This window comes from Corapipo altera, unplaced genomic scaffold (genome assembly GCF_003945725.1).
Source record: "Corapipo altera isolate COAL_440 unplaced genomic scaffold, ASM394572v1 0, whole genome shotgun sequence".
In the NCBI taxonomy this organism is placed as follows: Eukaryota; Metazoa; Chordata; class Aves; order Passeriformes; family Pipridae; genus Corapipo; species Corapipo altera.
Genome location: NW_020884872.1, coordinates 19739401 through 19758755, shown reverse-complemented (window position 1 = coordinate 19758755; position 19355 = coordinate 19739401). Strand labels below are relative to the sequence as shown.

Sequence of the window (19355 nt, the reverse complement as noted above, 5' to 3'; positions counted from 1 at the left end):
TGGTTTTTTGCCTTTTTTTTTTTTTAAGTGCCTCTGTTATCAACTAGCTTCTAGTAGCCAGTTTTGTTTGAACAAGAAGCCAGTTCCTAAAAATCCAGTGATGCTTTTACCTACTACGTGATAGAGATACATTTTGAGATTAATGTGCCAGATGCTGTGGTACAGGCTTGGACTACAGTCATTCTGTAGTGTGTGTGCAATGGATGCAATATTCACCCACAGATGAAACAAAGCATTGGATGGATTTTCCAGTGTAGGTGTTAGGCTGAGTTGCCTGTGCTTTTTAGGTTTGGTTTTCTGTAAGCATGAACAAAAAATGGAATCTTGACCAGAGATCCAGAGTCCTGCAGAAGGTTTATCAGTGAGATACCTGCTGTTAGTGCACCTCCTAGAGCTGTTAGCGTACCTCCTAGAGCTGTTAGCAGTCAGTTTTTGTTCTTAAGTCTCAGAGATACATTGTGTGAAATACTGTCAGGGGCAGTGGGTACCATTGGTTTCACTGTCAGCAAAAATCGTTCACTTTGGTCTTGACCTTCGCTAAGCACAGATTTTTCTACCTGGAAAAACTCCGTAAGTTTGGATGTGAATAAACAGGGCCCTCGATCTTCCGTACGAATGCCTTTTGGGTAGCAATACGGGTGAGTAGTTTATTCCACTAGATGAAGTAAGTGAGGTGAATAAGGTGAGTAAGCAATTTCATTATGAAATGCTCTCAGTTGTGTCTAAATGCTATGTTGCAAATTCGGCTCATGCTTTGAGCTGGTCGTGAGCCAGGTGGCTGTGGTTAATTCATCACTGAACCTGAGCTGACAAGCCCTGGGTAGGGTAGGTTATATTAGATGGAGCACCGTGCCACACCGAAGTAGCTGGAAGCTGTACTCAAGGGAGCCAGGGCAAAGCTGCTTTGAGTCTGCTGGAAACATCCTGTTTAGACAAATCTAGAAGTGTTTGTGTGGGGTAAATAATTTACTATATGAATTTACAGTAACTTTAATGTTACTTTCTTTACAGAGATCAGTTAATGTTCTTTTTGTGTGAGTTGCAGGCACTGGTTATTTCTCTTAGGGTTGTATTTATAAATTATGCATAAAACCTCTATTATCATAGGATGTATCACCAGTGTTAGTTACATGGATTGATAGTGTTTTTACCTGTTGGTTTGCAGTAGTACAGCATTTTCTATACAGTACAGTTATCTTAAGCAATGATCTTTGAAATAAAGCCATGACTTCGGGAAGATTTCTATGTAATCCAATCACAATAGCTGCTTGGAAGGCTAAGTTGAATCATCCCACTCCTGCAGGCTGAAAGGAGCTGGGGTAGCCTGGTGACACAGCTTGGTGACGCTGGCATGGTGTTCCCAGACACGCTGCTGGAGCTGGCCATGCTTGTATTGGAACAGGCTGCCCTCAGCTCTGGAGGGCTTAGGTTGCTCCCAGTGCTGTGAGAAGGTGTTTGTGTGCTTCCAGGAAAGAAAAATGGAGACAGTACTAAGAAAGCATTTTTGTCATTGTTTGGATAGCTGTATGTTGTGTACAGTCAAAATTTACACTTATGAAAGCTTGCAATTGGCAGCAAGGAAACAGAGTAATCTGTGCCATTAATATGTTTGTGCATGGGAAAGCACTTGCCTGATCTGGAAGGTGTGTTTGGGAATGCTTTTGTAGTTCCCTTGTTTTGGAAATTGAAGATCAAAGGAATGTAGGTTCAAAACAATGGAACAATGTGCAGGGCTTAATTGTAAAAAATACATGAGGGTGAGCTGTTTAACTGAGGGCAAGGTGAGTTCATTTTCACAGCTATTTTTGAAGGAAGCAAGAATAAAAATAAAATTAATGTTGGATCTTTGAAGACAATGATTTCTTATTTCTTCTCAACATTGAAGTTTGATGGATGGTAAAAGTTGCCAGAAGAATTTGTCCATGCTTACAATATCTTTAATCCCTGTTAAATTAAACCATTTGTTGGACAAGCTACTATCAAAAATGGCATTTGTGTACTTTGTTTTCCTTTTTAAAATTGATAAAGTCCATAAACATTTTTGTTTACTTTTATACTGTTCTTGGATCATGTAAACTGTTACATTGTTTTGACTTAGCTGTCAATAAATTGTATGTTACCCTTTTAAATGTTCTGGATTTATATTATGGCAACAGCAATGATCCCATCCCCTGCTTCTGTCAGCACTCATTTTCTACAAAGAAGGAAAGTGCCCCTTCTATGTGTTTGCTGGAATGTTGAGAAATACAGATTATTCAATCAGTAGAAATGTGTTTGCATCCATGGGTGTCTGCCCTTAGCATTGCTGTAGTGCTACCTCAGAAGGCAGTGTGACTCAGAGGTGTCTTGGTTAGTTGATATGCTGCCTTGCATATTACTCTATTTAGAGAGCTTAGGGTTTGGTTTTTGGGGGGTGGGTGGGATCGATATTCTTCCCCAAATCAACATTCCACTTGAAACTTAACTGGTGTCTTTAAATTAGTGTATTTATTACTACTTCTTTGTTGAGAGGAGTTAGGGAAAATTAATTGTCACCATAAAACTAACTTTTGCAGGAATTAGAAGCGTTATGTCGTTGTAAGATGCACTGCTCAGTATATGGCAGAAGGGAAGGAGAGGGTCTAGACCAGTCATATCTGTAAAATCCAGGCTTCCATTAAAAGGTAGCCCAGCAACAGAGTTTAACTGAGTGTGCAGCGAGGTTCCGTGGCTTAGAAAGCTGTTCTGAAAACAATTAAAGATAATCAGATAAATTGAAAAGCAGTGCTGCTGTATGGTCATTAAAACACCTCATTAGTTGGATGGGGGAGGAACAGATTTAATGCAATATGATAATAATTTATTTAATTGGTGGTATCTTCGTTGTATTCTAATTAGAAATCGAGGGCGAAATTGTCAAGGAAGTTAATTTCTCAATGACATTAAAAATTTAGGATTAGACTTCCAACTATGATAAAGAGTAGGGAAGAGATGGACTGAAGACCTCTGCTCTTCTCATAACTTCCATCTTCAGTAATTCCTTGTTGTTATGCTGCGGCAGCATGAAATCAGAAAACCAAATCCTGTTCTTAAGAATCCTGTGGATTTCATGCCGAGAAGAGCAGAGAGGCTCTGTATGGAAGCATCTGGATTCACTTATAGGGAAGTAAGACCTGCAGAAGGAAGCTGGATGAAGGGTGGTGGCAGCAGACTGGCTTTCCTGGCAGCAGTGGTCTAAGAAGTGGTGAGAAAATCTCTTCAAATTAGTTGTTCAGTTGTGGCATAAGTACAGAATGGGGGAGGTAAGAGGGAGTGCTCTTGTTTCTTTTTCCACAGCTATCTTGAGAGGCTTTCTTCTTGCTTAATAGATAATAGTAAAAGGTTTTTAGAAAATAATACATGAAATTGTGTGGAGCAGAGTATGTAAAGAGTCATTACCACATTTTTCTGGGATTTTCCTGTCATGCTTGTATGCTGTCCTGCCTTCCTGTGTACCATAGTTTCCCTTTCAGTTCCCTTGGGTTTTCTAATAGCCTTTGAGGAGCTGGTGGTAAGTTTTGAAGTTCTGGTCTCTTAAACAGACTTAAGTCACAAAGTTTTCAGCACATTAGGCATTTACTGTCTGGAATAGCACTCACAGTTCAGTTTGCATCATGTGCTCCTTTTACTGGATTTCCTGAAGTATTGCTCATCAACCCAGCTAAGCAAGCAGGCTTACAACACTTGTGAAAACTGTGGGGATTTTTCTCTTTTAAGCTACTCAGGGATTGAATCAGTAGATCTTTCAGTAATTGGAAATAGCTGGTATTGTTGGGAAAAGTTTGCCACCTGTCTAAAATTTTCCTGAAGAGCTTTTAAGTCCAGGAGACAGTTCTGCCTACCATCCTCACTTCAGAGGCTGTGGAGGGCCCATTGATGGCTAGGTCTTGCATATAAATAGTTTTGAAGGAAGTAGGTGCATTGGAGTTAAAGAAACTAAAACTTTAGATGCTTCCTCTGCTAGCAACACAGAAGACTGTGAAATGCAGGGAATCTCTGACAAGATTTTGCATAATTTCTGTTGTCAGGTAATTTTCTTAATATATCAGATATAAACTCCACTTCTCTTCTGAATTCATCTGTCCAGCCTGCTTGTTACTCAGTGTCAGACAGGCCTCGTGAGAATGCAAATGTTTTTCTACCTTGAATTTCCTGCAGTTCATTTAGTCTGCATTTCTAATGTCTTTATGGGTTTTGATGATGCATGAGAGTGCATCTGCATTAAAGATAAACTTATATGAGAAAAAGAAGAGAAGCTGAGATGAGATTTTAATTGCAGTTACTATGGAACAATAGCTTTTAGTGGGCATATAGTTGAGGATATGACTCAAAACACAGTGGCTCTCTCCCTTCGCATTCTTTTCTTTTAATGGTTGTTTGGTCAATCAGTCATTACACGTGCATGAGCAGTTAATTTCCTTCATGAAATCTAGTTATTTCCTATGCAGCTCCCAGAGTGTGTTGGTTGGGTGTGCGGTGGTTTGGTTTTGTTTTGTTTTGTGGTTTTTTTGGTTTTGTTTTTTTTTTTTACAATCTTAACAGATAAAAGGATTAATTAGTTGGTTTCCCAACATGTTATCCATGTCCATTTCCTATGTTGTTATGTGTGCTTTTGTGAGCACTTAAGGAAGTGTTCATATTGGGCATTATCATTCCTGGGGGCAACAGTACCATTGCCTAGCAGTGAATATTCAAAGGTGCTTTTGAGGTTTTAGGCTTTCATTTGCTATGTACTTGAGTTTCTCAGAAACTTTTAAAATAGGCTTTATTCTTCCCCCAGACTTTAGAAGGCTGTTTAAGATATGGATCCTGGTGCCTCAATGTTCTCTTCCTAACTGAGATGCTTTTGTCATGCATCTGTATGTTTTTTTCATGTTTATTAACATTGCATAGCCAAACTTAGACCAGATGTTGTATTTAAAATGCCAGAATTCAGGTCTGCATTGTCATTATTTTGAAACTGTCTTTATGTGGCTGTTCTGATTTTATTTGGATGGGGGTTTTTTTTGTTCTTCTTTCCCCCTAACCCCGGAGTTAGGCTTAGCATATCAGTAGTATACTGCAAGTTGGATTAATAGCTTGTTACGAATAGTCGGAGGTCTTGCTCACCAGCCACCACCTCTACATTGCCTTTTTTTCTCATCTGATAGCAAAATAAACTGATTTACTTCAGTAACTGTGCCCCCCCCCCCCCCCCCCCCCCCCCCATTGCTTCTTTCCCCTTTCCCCATTCCTTTTTTGTAGTTCTGGTGAGTTGAAGCATACCTACTGCTAGTTTACTGTATGATTAGATGAGTGTCAATAGTGTGTCAGGTGAGTGCTATGAAGTGATGGGATTGTGCAGTTCAGGGCAGCAGAGAGGGACACATTGGAAGGCAGCAGGGATCTCTCCAGTTTGATGGTACCAAGCTGTTAATCCAGCTTTCATACAAAACTACAGGTGGAATTTATGGTGTAGTTGGGGTGGAGAGCACAGGGGAGGCTAGAGCCATGTTCAGTCTCAGAGCTGAGGGGTGTAGAGGGTAGTCTTTCCTTTCCACATCAGCCGGTTAGACTGTGGCCTGTTCACACCACTGCTGGCCAGCCCCTTTGCTCTAGCTCTGCTGTTAGTCCATCTCCCTATGCTTATCCTCCTTCTCTGTCTATGCCTCCCTGGATCATTCATTGTTTTCTGATTGCCACCTTCTCTTCTTCCAGCAGCTGGTTCCCATGCTCTCCATCCTTCTGTGTCACCGTGTGCCCGCTTCCTTCTTTTCCTAGTGTTCAGATGCTGACAGGGTTCAGATGCTTTCTCCTTCAGACTGGAAGGAGAAACTGACTTCCTAGTCTCTTCCTGGAAGGAGTAGGGTTGTGCTGGATTTATTTTTCTGGAGCTGCTTTGCTGGAGCAATCCTTTTGGATGTCCTGGAACACTGGGGTTGAGTGGCTGTGTAGCCAGGAGAGGTCCTGAGAAGCTGGCACATGTTCAGTGGAGATTAAATCTCCAAAGACCGGGGCTTCCGACTTCACAGGGTTGTCTTGAGCATTGTGCAACAGTATTACCCTCTTCCACTCTCTTGTACTTTCACCAGACTTGAATGATTTTCGTTGGGGACAGTAGGATGCCTAAAATATTCAGGTCCTGTGGTTAGCAGTGCTGAGATTATCTAGACTATTGTAGAACTTGAAGCGGGGGGTGGGGAGGGACGGGACAGCGTTTTTCATGTGCTTCATCGTTTCAAATGGCAGAGCTGTTTTAATTGAAGGTCTCACAAGAGGTTGGAAGGAGTAACACCCTCAGGAGGGAGAACTTCAGGCAGGGCGACTTCACTCTAGCAGAATAAAAAGCAATCAAAAAATGAGGGAATGCCTAACAAAGCATACCAGACTTTCTAATGAATGGACGGCACTGCACTGTAGTCGTGTGTAGGTGGTACAACATCATACCACATCAGAGTTTAGATATGTGCTAGTTTTTGTATGTTGATATGCAGTGCTTCCAGATAAAGAGTTCAGATGCTTATTCTGCAATGTGCATCTTTTCAATATAAACAGACATATGGTCTAGGTTGCCCATGAGATGTTTGGCTAGGTGCAAGAAGTGCCAGCTACAGTTTTGTAGCTTGTATTATGCAGGAGGTCAATTAGAGAATAACAGTGACCTTCTGACCTTAAAATATGGACCTGGACAGCTGGGGCTGCTCTGTGCTGCCATGGTGGAAGTTAGAGGCTTCCTTTGGCTCTGACTTCCTCAGAGGCTCAGGGCTAGGAGGGAGGGAGCTGAAGCTGTATTTCTATGGCTCTTAAGCTCTCCTTCCTGGTACTGGGGCTGCTTTTGGATGTGGGGAATTGAGCACTGTGCACTGAAAATATCTGTGTTTACTAACTGCAAAGGAATGCATAAATATAGAAAAATATGCCAGTACAGCTTACTCCCAAAATATGTTACTATGTGGTGCAAGGGGCCTTTGGGTGAGCAATATCCAAAGGGAAACTTCAGAAGAGAAACCTACAGCTTCTAGAGAGAGTTGTCATTTAGAAGTGGTAATAATAACACAAACCACAGAAGTCAGTTTCCTGAGTTGCTGTAAATGTGTGTTTTTAACGCTCCTTTTCTAACACAAATGTAGGAAGCTGGCAAAGTAGCTAATTTCAGTGCTCTAGAAAAGCCTAAAGTGAAATAATCTAAGGAAACGGAAGCCTCTATTTTTAACCTTCTCTGTCATGGGAGATGGGGAGAAAGAAGAGGAGGCCATCTACTGTTGAATTGTCTTTGGTCTGTTACTATGAATTTAATATGAATTTCACTGCTTTGGTACTTGATGTTCAGTTGTGTTCAGATTAAGGTCACCATAGGTTTGATAGCACAGTGTGTATTCTAGAATTGTACTTAATCTCCTGTTGCCTGGTTTTTAATTTCTGATTTTTGGGTATATGTGAAATTTTATACTGTAAAATAACCCTCAACATTGCTTGTATTGTCTCACTCTTATTTATTTTCTTATAACAAAAATTAATTTTTCTGATAATTCTAATTACTGTTTTATTTTGGATTTGAGCAGGTTCTCTTAGGATTATTTTTCCATACTGCATTATTATAGTTCATTAAATTACATTATCTGTCTGGATTTCTCTGGATTTTTTAAAAAAGTATTTTATATTCTTATATATAAGCAAAATCATGACAGTGAAGTTATGAGTAATTCCGTGTGTTACTTACTTGGAAGTACTTTACTGGTCCAGCTCGAAGCTTAAATATGATATATTGCACAACTACTGGCAACCATAGAAGTAACAGCATCAAGCTCCATAACTTTAACCTCTTAAAAAATTTCAGATGAACATAAATCTGTAAAACTGTCTGTCTTTGGGATATAGTTTTAAATTACGGTTATTGGTTGGAGAGATACTGCATTAGTTTGCAAGGTCAGCATTAAGGAGGACTATAGGAAGCAAGTGTGTTTGGGGAATGATAATAATAGTAGGATACTTAAATATTGGGAAAAAAGAGGCTGGACTAAGTTTCCCTAAAAGCTTGAAAATTACTGTCTGACAAGGGTGTTGACCTGGAGTGTGGAAGCAGTTGTAAGAGTTTAAGTACCTGTTTTAGAGAATATTCTCCACAACACCTGTATTAACATTATATTAATATGGTTGGCTGTTTGTACAGAATGGGGAATGAGATGATGGAAAGCAGTGCCATGGAAAGGGACCTGGGGGTCCTGGTTGACAGCAAGTTGAATATGAGTCAGCAGTGCCCTGGCAGCCAGGAGGGCCAAGCGTGTCCTGGGGGGCATCAGGCAAAGCATCACCAGCTGGTTGAGGGAGGGGATTGTCCCACTCTGCTCTGCACTGGGGCAGCCTCACCTGAATATTGTGTGCAGGTTTGGGCACCACAATATAAGAAAGGTATTAGAGAGTGTATAAGAAAGCTATTAGAGAGTGTCCAAAGGAGGGCAAGGAAGATGGTGAAGGGCCTTGAGGGGCAGCTAAAGGCACTTGGTGTGTTCAGCCTGGGGAAAAGGAGGCTGAACAGTCTACTCATCACAGTCTACAGCTTCCTTTTGAGGGGAAGAGGAGGGGCAGGCACTGATCTCTTCTGTGTGGTGACCAGTGACAGGACCTGAGGGAATGGCCTGTAGTTGTGTGAGGGGAGGTTTAGAACCTTTAGAAAAAGGTTCTTCACCCAGAGGATGGTTGGGCAGTGGAACAAGCTCCCTTAGGAAGTGGTCACAGCACCAAGCCTGACAGAGCTCAAGAAGCATTTGGATGATACTCTTGGGCACACATGGTGTGACTCTTGGGGATGGTCCTGTGGAGGGCCAGGAGTTGGACTCGATGATCCTTGTGGGTCCCTTACAACTCAGCATAATCTATGATTCTGTGATTATGTATTTGTAGATAACATGAATTTCTGTTTGTGACTGGTAGATTGAGAATGTTGAGAATCAAAAGTTTAGGAATTATATAAATTAGCACGTCAGCTGTGGAAAAGAAAATATATAAAGGCTGCAAATCATTGCAGAACCATTACTTTTTCCCTTAGGTAGTTATTTGACTTAAAGACATTATTTTACTTTGCTGGGGGTTTCTTGCTCCATTGGTATAAAAGCAGGAAAGATTTCAGGGAGATAAAATTTCTTTTGTTAGCTCTCCTGATATGTTTGGAAAATAAGACACATTTTAAGCACTGTTTTCTTTAATGGGTTTATTTTTAGAACACTTTTAATACCTTGTAGGTAACCATTACCTGTTTTTGTAATACCATTTAAAATATGGAGCTTCACAATGAATGGGTAGATGGAGGATGTCTATACATGTGTGCTAATGTATACGATAGTCACTAATGGCTTGTCTATCACCAGTCTAGGCAGCTGAAACATGCATCCATATGTGCTTGACTAAGGGTCTGTTACTCCTGGAAGAGTGGAAAAACCTTAAATAATGAGGTGACTGCCATAGATCACTGCTTGCAAGAAATGGACTCTGAAACCAAAAGCATCAAAGATCCTGTCAACATATTTCCACTTCAGTTGCTTACTGCTAAGTCAAGCTTAGTAACTCTTCAGGCAAATGATTGAAACAGTGCCCTTGGATCCTGTGTGGGTGTCACATTAGTTGCACTCTTTCACTCCTGTGTACCCTATTGCTTTATTAATGCAGTTCAGAAACTTAAGAAGCAGCAGTCTGGAAAGCCTTCCTTACAGATCTGCAGCATAGTTTGGGCAGGGAGCTGATGGAGTGCAGTGTAATGCCCCCTGGTTGCAGATTTCCCACCATGTCCTTGGGCACCCACTCCACTGAGGGGGGCTTGGAGCCACAGCTGAGGCCTTTTACAAGGCAAAATTTCTCTCTCTATGGGCAGAGTCAGTGTGTGATAGCACAGTAGCCTGTTAGAAGACATTACATAGAAATGGTACAAGAGTCCATAAAACTTCTAGGAATGTGATACTTGAATGTGTTTGAGAAATGCCATATGTGGTACTTTTAGAAAAAATACAAGATGAGTATAACACTATTTTCAAGTGGGTTGGAAGAGGAGAAGGAGCAAAGCTGTTCTGAAAGGTTAAATGAGAAATTCTTGTCTTGAATTTTTAGTATTAGCTGGCAGTGCGGACTTTTCTGGGTGTGAGGCCTATATTTACTGTTGTACCTCACAATTTGTTTTGAATAGGATGTATGTGAAGTCATGGTATGCATATTCTTTTGGCACTTATCTACACATCACTTTGTTCCAAGGCTTGAAAAGAATAGTCTCTTGAATATATATTTTTCCAACCATTGTTTTATACTGAGTCCAGTTGCATTTACTTTTTCCTCCCATTGTTTGTCACTTTTTGCTTCATTTCTCTAGAAATGGTTTCTGGTAGCTTTTAATGTGAGTTTTCTCTTTTATTAATATCACTGAATAATACTTATCGGTGAAAATAGTTTCAGGAAATTAATTTCAGTGAAATTTAATTTATTGCAAGTATAGTAAGTTTTTGGAGGATTGGGGCTTAAAATATTTTAAAACATCAGAATAATTAAATTTTCACCGATAGTAGTGCTGGGCTTGTTTGTGCACATAGACATAACAGATGTCTGTTTCTAGTCTCATTAAACTGCAGTTTACCTCTAGGGGAACACGAGCTGTAGCCTGTTCTAAAACATTGTTTCTCTCAAACTACAGATATAAAAAATCCCTTTAGCATCATGTTTGTTGGCAAGTTTTCTAGAATGATGGACCTTCTTAGTGTATGAGGAGGATTTTCTTCTGTTAGTAGGCAGTTGTGGACTGCAGCAGGATGTAATTGCATGTATACCTCAAGATTCTGGTGCTAACCTCTGTGCATCTTCAACTACTTGCCTTTCTATTTGGCCCAAAGATTACCAGTTAATGTAAGATTCTCTGTTTCGCTGACTGAGACTTTTCTAAAGTGGTTTGAAGTGTTCACAAAAGTGTTTCACAGTGCTTTCTCTATTGAAGAATGTTTAAGTTAAACTATCATTTGACACTTGAATGGTATTTGGACAAATCAATTAATCGTATGTGTGGACAAATCAATTGCGTGTGTGTGTGTGTATATATATATATATATGTGCGCACGCACACACACATATATATGTGTATTTAATTATTTCCAATCTGGCTAACTGGTAAAGAAGAATGATTAATTTAAGGGAGGGGAACGCCTTCAGCAGTGCAGAGGTAACCATACATTACCAGTGGCTGTTAGAATGTTGTAGAAAAACCTCTACTGTAATCATATAGACTTCAAAATGTCAAAGAAATGGTTAGTCAGACTTAAGGGTAACAAGGTAGTCAGTTAATTCTGGCGTAATGTTTCTGGATTTAGGACATATGAGGTTAGCGAGAGAACACAGATGGGCAGACAGTTTTGAAGAACTTTATCCTTTTGCTTCTTTGTAGTGAGCAGTGATAGCCCACACATCTTAATAAACTAGAAATGAAAGAGGCAATGTAATAGTTAGGATGTGCTACTCTCTTTTGATATAAACTTTTAACTGATCCTGCAAGAGTCCTCAGGAGGTATTCTACTGCATGGTAGTGTCTTGCACCATGTAAGACCATTTTAGTTACTTCTTACTGAGATGTAAAGCTTCTTTTGATGCCTCCTATTCTTCTAACACATGGAACTTCATGGACTCGAATTTGGACTTTTATGTCCCATTTTTGTTCCTCCTTGTCTGCTGAGGACCTCCCTTTTCCTGTCTGCTGCATTTCCTTTCTGCTTTGAACTCCTCCCATTAGTCTTGTTCGTGTGTAAAGGGCTTATTATTAAGAACTTGCTGGTAGGATCTTGCAGGTGCACTTTTTCACCCTTGCTCAGATGACTTCCATAAGCAAAGTGCAGGTGTTTCCTCCTCATCTGATGGTTGCCTATGGAAGTTGTGACCAGCAGTCGGAAGTGAACAATTTTGTGTGTGTGTGTGTATATATGCATATGCTTATGCACAAGCATATGTACAGTCTCTTTGGGGATGATACTATGTAGGGCCATGAGTAGGACTCGATGATCCTTGCGGGTCCCTTCCAACTCAGCATAGTCTATGATTCTATGCTTACTTGCCTGCTCTAAAGCTGTGCTGTGCCTGGACAGGTGTAGTGTCATGTTTGGCTTCTTACATAGGTGGAAGAATTCAGCTTGCTTCTCAAATTTTGAAATTCTCTGTTAAATTTTCTTCCTGTTTTAGTTTAGGCTTTTGATTCTTATCCATTTGGTTTTAGTTTTTTATTTTTTAAGGCTCTCCCGTTATGCAAGTCCTGGAGAAAATATTGTAAATATTTAGAGATTTTGAGTAGCAAAGGGAGTTTTATTAGGATTGGCAAAAGAAGAGTCATAAATGTTTTGCGTGTTATGGTTTCTAGCTAAGAGCATATTCAATATGAAGGTGCAATTTGAAATCAGTTTGGTGTAACTGTAGTCTCCTAATTTCTGCTCCTTAACTGTCTTATCTGTCACATATCCCTGCTGTCCTCTTGTGGCTTATTCCCAGCTGCCATATGCAATTTTGTCTGTTTTCTGCTTTAGATATTAAGTCACTTGCTGTCCAGGGTGCCTTTCTTCAGCAAGTCCCTCCAGCAATTGCGTCTGGCCCATTGCTAATCTTAGGTTTTGGCTACTGGCTTTGTACAGTTGCCTGTCACTTCGGGCTATCTGTGCACACACAAACTATGTTTTAAAGTGTTCATGGAGAGTCTTACTTAACCCCTCTGCCCCATTTTTAATTGTTTATCTTCGGTTAAAAAAATAATAAATTGCAGAAACAAATTCAGTTTTCTTAAAAGCACTGACTTATAACCTGGCTGTGATTTTTGAAAGGGGAATTTGGGTTGTGTACATAAAATGTGGGTATATTTTCAGCAAGAATTTCCCATAATATTTGTGTTTTGAATTTGGATATGGACCATAGCTGCTGTTAAGAAATGGACAGCTACTTGGAAGACTTGTCTGCTTGTGTGGAACTGCTTCAGCAGTTCCTGAGCAGCCAGACAAGTTATGCGAGAGCTGCAGTTGGACATAGCATTTTATTTTATGTTTCAACACACTAAGCCAATATTTCGTAGTTGTTTTGGTTTTGGGGAGTATGATAAAGGATAAAAACAAAAGTATATTATTTATCTGTTGTTGCTTGTTAGTAAATATTTATTGTTTCTAGAATAGTGAAAGGTAAGGGGATACATTTCTTAGAGGTGTTTTTAGGCAATACCGACTGCTTTTACTTCTTCCAAGTCAACAAATTGGATAGGTTCTCTCTTACTTGTACATGTGGCTTCACATACATTTTACATCACAAAATCTAATTGTTTGGAGTTTAAATTAAAAAAAAAGGTCTAATAGTGATCAGACAGTTTTCTCACATTTGAAGATGTTGATTCATTACTATACAAATGGCTGCCTAATTCCATCCTGTGGCTTCTGTTTTGCATGGTGATATGTGCTGTGCTGGCTTATGTTACTGTCAAAATAATTGAAGCAAATAAACTGATTGGACACTATTAGCACTCCTTCATCTACTTATTTGCAGTTCTTGAAAAAAAGAAATAGTGAAAACAGCTGCAAAATACAGTGTGGTCTTAAAAAGACAGAATTTTAAGTGACCTTTAGAAGAGCTTGTGCTGTTATTTCCTTGCTGTAGGGTATGTTTTTATTTCCAAGGGAAATGCCTCCCAGTGATGACTCTGAATACAAGTTACCTTCTTTAAGTCCTTTTGTCCTCAGCACAGCATCTCATTTGTGTGAGTTTCTGTCCAACCATCTGTATTGTGGATTTATTTTAATGAGGGGTTGACGCTCAGTAAGTTCAGAATTTGAGGTTAAATTATGCAGTAAAATGAAGATACATATATATAATTTGGATTAAGAAGCAGGTTATAGGGAATTTTTACCTTGGAAAGATACATATAGTTTGATGACCTTTGTTGTACTTTTGACTAAGCACTTAGTATGTCATTTACCAAAATCCAGTTCATTTTTGTGACTTGGCTGCTTGTGGAGAGCTGAATCTGTGATGGAGGACAAACAGGGAGGAAAACCATGGTGTACACTCCAGAGTGCTGTAACAGGGGATCTGGATTTCATTGTGGCACTTGCTGCAAACAGCCTGAGCCTGACTGGCATGTGCTGCCCCAAGGTGAGGCTGCAGGGTCTGACTGGTGTGTGCCTGTTTCTGAATTGTGGAGGAAGCTCCTGCTCAGCAGCCAGGCAGCAGCGAGTGCCTGACAGGTCCCTCCCTGCCCGGTGGGGTGGGAGGCAGGGGCTGTTGAGGAGGGGAGTGCTCCTTCCAGGGCAACCTGCTTGGAGGAGTCTGCTGGGGAGCCATGGCTCAGCTGGGTGGCCACAGACCCTCAGAGGGTCTGTCTGCCCAGACCCGAGCTATGGTGGTGGAGCAGGATGTCCATGAAGTGCCTCCAGGACAGCAGTGTGACTTCTGAAAACAAAATGATAATAAGCCCCCCATTCTTCCCTTCGGTGTAAACAGCTCTTCTTGCTGGTGTCTATGAAACAACAAAAAAATCATCTTCCATTACTGCTCAATTTAGGATAATTAAATTTTATAACAGTGGCTGTAGCTTAACTTCATGTTTGAAAGGAAGTAAGAAAAAAAATGTCTGGCTGAAAGCTTCAAAGTGTGTGCACATTTTCTCATTTTGCCTTCTCTCTTTCTTGCCTTTTGACACTTCAGTAATATACTCAGTGTAATACTTTCCTTGGATAAACTGTTGCTAGATTTATCAGATTGCTAATTCTTTTCTAGTTGTTCTGTTATTTATTTTTAAATTGCTTGATATTCTTCAGAGCTGTAATATGAATTAATACAGTTTCCTAGTTTATAGTCTACATTTCGCAGGCAAAATCATCTATCCCATTAGATGGCAATTCAGACTGAGACCAGATTTAAGGCATTGTTACTCCTAGTTGTCTGTTGAGGAGTATCAAATTTTATTAGACATTTTCTGTTTCTTCTGTTGGATCTGACTAAAATCAGAAACAAAAATAAAAACATTGTGGTCAGGTGCTATACTTGCATCCTTCCCTCTGCCACCCCTATAGATGGTGGCTTTTCTTCAGAACTTGGTGGTTCTTTTTCATAATTAGCCCTCGTGGTTAGTGCTTTCCTCTTAATCCAGACCCACTTTGGAAGATAGGGTGGCCCTGGATGTAATTTAGGTATCTAGGCATTATTTGAGAGATGGCAGCTAGTTTGCAGCAGTGTTTCTACTTTGGAAACACCTTTTCGATTTCCTGTTCAAGATCTTGGAAAAACAGGCTCTGTTTGTCTTAATTTAGTTCCTCCCAGGGGAAGTTTTACTCAATTAGACTTAGGGATTTCAGGCAGCAAGGGCCCTCTGATGTGGCATCAGGACCATGGGAAGACTGAGAATCTTATCTAATATTTTCTGAAGCCTTGTGTATTTAGTGGTCTGGTTCTGGTTTTGAATGTCTATGAGAATGAAGTTACTGCCCTGCTCTATCCATCAAACTGCGTTTTGGAGATTTGAAGTATGCTTTTTCTTTGAACTCAGGAGTGTTCCTTTAAAGGTTAAGGTTTTCTGTCTTTTTTTGAGGGGATTGAAATTAGATCCTCTTAACAAAGTATCTAAAGCTGAGAATACTTTTGCAGTAATTTATCCAAAATGGTATTTAGCCATTGTATTTTACTTTCTTTTCTTCTTCCCACCCAGTCCCTGCCATGAACTGATGCATTCAAGAAATACTTGTTGCTGCTGCACATTCAGAAAGCTGTAGTACTGTATTCTGGAATCCTTCTGCATATGGTAGAGCCTAAAGATATGAAAATGTATGCAAAGAGGAGAAAAAACATCTCTTAGTTTAGTCACATGTTTGGTTTTATTTTGCAGTTTAATTTCTGTATTCTAACTGTTTAGCCTGGTAATTGATGCAGAGAAAATGTTGTTAAAACTTGGGGTTTTAGATTTGTCTGCTTTACTGCATACAAATACCGGACTTATACTTCTATTTAACAAAAACATGTAATTTGGGCAGACTTAGAAGTGACAGATCCAAGGTGCTCGACGTTGCTCAAAGATTTTTGTGTCTTGTGTAGATGTGAAGGATTTGGGTTATGGAAGCTTTCTTGCATGATTCTGTGTTTGCTTCTGAAGGGTTTCAAGGTCACAAAAGATTAGGTGTCTAAGGACTGAAAAGCATCATTACTTTTGGAAAGGATAAACCTTTCAAGTTGATGAAGAACCAGCAAGTCAGTTAATCTGAAGTTATAGTTGGTTCTTTGATCTATCCAGAATTGGCCCCCATGGACAACTGTCACTTGTACCTGCCCTGTAGCTGCAGTGCCCACAACCAGTTAATGTTGTAAACTGATCCCAGAGAATTTCTGAGGCTTCAGCTGAAAGTTCAGAACCTTCTTATTAGTGTGCACCAGTTGTTGTGGGTAGAACAGGAGATGATTAGGGGTGAATGCCTTAACTATTGTTTACTGGTATGATCACAGAGAAGTGCCTTAGTTGTTCTTTACTGCTAGCTGTTATTCTTTACTACTAGACTGTGAATAGCACAGATCTGGGCAGCCCTGTTTTTTGTTTAATTAAAGATGGCAGCATTTTTGTTCTGTCTTTGTCTTTATAATACTTCGAAAAGTTTTTTGTCTTTCATACTTCGAAATGTTTTAACAGATGTACTTGTACCTTGTACAATTCTTTATATAGAAGCAGAAAAGATCTGATCTGTTTTATAGTGCTTAAGCTAATTAAAAACAAATCCAGAGGGTAAAGCAGTATTTCCAGAAGATACTTAATTTCAGCAGTCTACTGCTGTCGTTTGTGGCTGACCTCCAATATACATATCTGCATCTGTTCCATTTTGTCTTTGTTGCTCTGAAAACCCTTAGTTTCCCTAACTGCAAAAAACTAATACTGTACTCAAAGTTGTGCTGCTTAAACCAAAAAGGTATTTTTTCAGTTCTTAGTTAAAGCAGTACAAAACACAGGGAGAAACTTCCAGTTCTTAGTTTAATATTTTGACCTGGGTTAATTGAATGAGGGTTCAGCTACATGGGTATAAATGTGACTGAATTGAGAATCAATGTGACATTATGCTTTGTCAGGAATCCAAATTTGAGCATCTTTGATTATAGTTTAAAATGAGCAACATCAACTTAATAATGGCCTGAATATCTGGAAGATAGCTTTTTATGTGTTGGGATGTTTTTCTTAAAATTTTTCCTTCAAAACCATTAATTAAACTGTTCACACATGCTTTATATCATTGGAATGAAAACCAGTTAGACCAGATGCATTGGTTTTCTTCAGTCTCTCTTTTCCCAAAAGCGAACATTGTCCTTGTCCTGGAAGTCTGAGCCCTGGTGTGATCACGGAGAGCATTGAATTAAAGTTCTTGTAGTGTGAAAGGTTAGAGTATCATGTGCAGGTTTTATTTATGAATAAAGGGTTGAGGGTATGTTTGTATAACAGGCAAGCAAATCTCATAACTCATTCCAAAGAAAATCTTGTCTATAGTGCAGTAATTTAGGAGCCAATGTCTAGACTACTTTGAGAAATTGTAAACATGATGTCTTCAGAATAAGACCATGGGAGTTTAAGAAAAAATGCCACATGTTGTATTTTTAATATTTGACTGAATTCCAGGGAGATCAGAAGTATTTTGGCAATATTTGGTCTGCCTGACTGCTAGATGAATTACTGAGAGAGTGCATATGTCAGTTCACAGTAACATTTTCTTTCTTGAATGCGACAGCTTTGGATTTGCTTGATTACATGATGTGAACTACGTATTTGGCGGTAACAGAAAACTTTTACTTTAAAAAGTGGCGCACAAGTTTGTGTACAAGTTTGTGTACAAGTTTGTGTACAAGTTTGTGTACAAGTTTGTGTACATCTTCGTCTTACTAAATGTTTATACATGTTGGAGAATCCACAGAATGTGATCTTTTTACTGTTGTGCAAAGCTGTTCAAACATTACATTGAAACTAGTGAGGACACTTTTATTATTTTACTACAGTTAATTTTGAGCACTGTAAGAATACTAATGTAATGTCCTGCTAGTTTTAGGAGGCAGGTAAATGCCGTTTTTCTGTTTGCTGTGTGCAAAGTTTTGTGCTTTTGTTAGTGGTTGATTAGTTTACTTACTGCACCATTGGAATAGCTGGAATGTAGGTTCCGTGGTATTTCCATCATTTGAAGGCTTTATCACTGGATTGGGTTGGTTTTGTTTTGGGGAAGGAATTCTAAGTTTAAAGACAGACATGTTTTAATTCAAAGTTACTGTTTTATATCAGTGTTATCAGATAAGTGCAAATATCTGTCCCTCTCTATTCCGCAACATATTTGTAAGCACAGTTCAAATCTGGTGTCAGTAAACCTGAGTTGGGTATTATACCACACTGATGGAATTATGAATAACAGTGTTATGTCATAGGTTGTGCTAAACTTAAGTCTGTCCTGAAATTAATGAATGTATTTAAGGTTTGCAAAGTTGTCATCATTCTAGGTGTTAAAAATGCCTCAACAAATACGTGAGGAAGGTGTTGGATCTGTATCCCATGTATCATTGAAATTACTGTACTAGTAAAGGAAAACATTATCTTAGGGATTAAGTAAAGATTAAAATGATTTTGGAAATAGGCATGATTAGACTGAATGCAAAGGCTTTTTTATTTGGATTATTTGTTCTTCCTAGTTTTTTATATACCTTGATGTTCTAGAACAGTGTCGATTTAAAGTCTTTCTGTAGAATTTGGAATTCAATATTTTAAACATTCCTGTCAACACTGACATGCTGTTTCGGTTTTCTGTTATCCACTGGTCTAGCAAGAGTTTGCCTATCCAGAGATGTGACATTTTAAGCTGCTAGGTAGCAATGCTGTTACATATTAATTACTACTTCTACTCTAATTGCTTCAGAATTCTTCAGACATTTGTTTGTCTCTTCTTTTTGAGGGAAAGCAAGTAATTTGGATGTGTCTGGACCACAAGAATATCATTAATAGTTGAAAATACGTAAACAAAAAGTGGAAATCTGTTATATAGTGCTGTCTTAAGTTTTATGTTATTTTTTTAAGGACAAGCAGTTATCCTGCTTTTTCACCTTACAGAAGTTAAAACCTATAGAGGTTCTAGTAGTTTTAGCAGTGGTGAACTCCAGCTTCACAATTGTGTTCTTTGCGGTATGGGAGAAAAACTGGCAGGACTGCATGCCATTGTAATTAAATTGTTATACATGGAAACTTGAGGGGAGAAGCTAGTTTTACCTGTTTGGGGAGTATCTGTCAGCATATTTAAATGAAATTTTATTTTGAAACTGTATGATTGTAATTATCAGCACATTCCTAAGCAGCATAACTAGTTTGTGAT

The 19355-nt window shown here is 39.1% G+C and overlaps 1 protein-coding gene across 2 annotated transcripts in view; it reads left to right on the top strand.

Moving 5' to 3' along the window:
- The window catches only part of WWC3 (WWC family member 3), a 96948-nt gene that overhangs the window by 16432 nt on the left and 61161 nt on the right, over positions 1-19355 (top strand). The gene's annotated exons all lie outside the window — the stretch shown is intronic.